At 36.8% G+C, this 1,130-nt stretch overlaps 1 non-coding gene across 1 annotated transcript; it reads right to left on the bottom strand.

Moving 5' to 3' along the window:
* Nucleotides 1-657: 657 nt before the first annotated feature.
* On the bottom strand, nucleotides 658-763 carry LOC121988155. The gene has a single exon (XR_006113899.1). It is a non-coding gene; the product is annotated as a small nucleolar RNA R71 (small nucleolar RNA).
* Between the last annotated feature and the right edge of the window lie 367 nt (nucleotides 764-1,130).

Genomic DNA, 1,130 nt, shown 5'->3' with positions numbered 1-1,130 from the left:
TTCCTTTCATATTGCATAGTTGTAACTAATCATTAGATTTCTGTTTTTTTTTACTTTCTTGTATAACTTTCACTTCTTGCTAATTCTTTGTGTACAAATTCAATTCTGCATTTTTGATTCTTTTATTTTTCTTTTATGTTGAATTGTCAATTGTTATCTTGTTCTTGTGTATGCGAAGATCTAACTTTGCAGGGGAATTCTTTCCTTTTGACCCTGAGATTGACAGAACTTTCCATAAAAGAAGAATTCTGCAAAGGCAAATTGAAGAACATGAACATTTGAACATGGCAAATAGACCACTCAAGGACTATGCAGCACCCTATGCAAGAGGTTTCCGATCTAGTATTTCAAGACCTTCAGTGGAGGCTAATAACTTTGAGATCAAACCCGCAATCATATCTATGGTGCAGCAGAACCAATTTGGTGGAGGACCTCATGAAGACCCCAATCAACATTTAGAGGTCTTTTATGAAATATGTGGGACCATGAAAATGAATGGAGTTCCTTCAGATGCAGTTAGATTACTGTTATTTGGGTTTTCTCTAAGAGATAGGGAAAAGCAATGGTTGAATTCTTTGGCCCCTAATAGCATCAACACTTGGGAGCAGTGCGAGCAACAGTTTCTTGATAAGTTCTACCCACCAAGCAAAACAGCTCATATGAGGAATTTAATTGCAAGCTTCAAGCAAACTGACTCAGAATATCTTTTTGAAGCATGGGATAGATATAATAGTATGCTCAGACAATGCCCACATCATGGGTTGGAAAGATGGTTAGTGTTGCACACTTTTTATAATGGTATCAATTATCATACCAAAGTGTCCCTTGATTCAGCTGCTGGAGGGGCACTTATGAATAAAAGATTAGATGAAGCCGAAGAAATCATTGAAAGTGTAGCACAAAATCATCATCAATGGGAAAATGAAAGAAGTGGTGGCTACTCCTCTGTAAACCCAACAATTAAAGCATCAGGGAAGTTTGATGTAGATGCAGTCACTCTTTTGTTTGTAAAATTGGATGCTCTTACAAAGAAATTTGAGAATATGGGGACTAGTGCTAATATGGTCAATGCTATTAGTACATCTTGTGAAGTATGTGGGAGTTCAGAGCATTCAAATGACTCATGTCCA

The sequence above is a fragment of the Zingiber officinale genome, chromosome 5B, assembly GCF_018446385.1.
Source record: "Zingiber officinale cultivar Zhangliang chromosome 5B, Zo_v1.1, whole genome shotgun sequence".
Lineage (NCBI taxonomy): Eukaryota > Viridiplantae > Streptophyta > Magnoliopsida > Zingiberales > Zingiberaceae > Zingiber > Zingiber officinale.
This window is presented reverse-complemented; position numbering and strand designations above follow the sequence as displayed.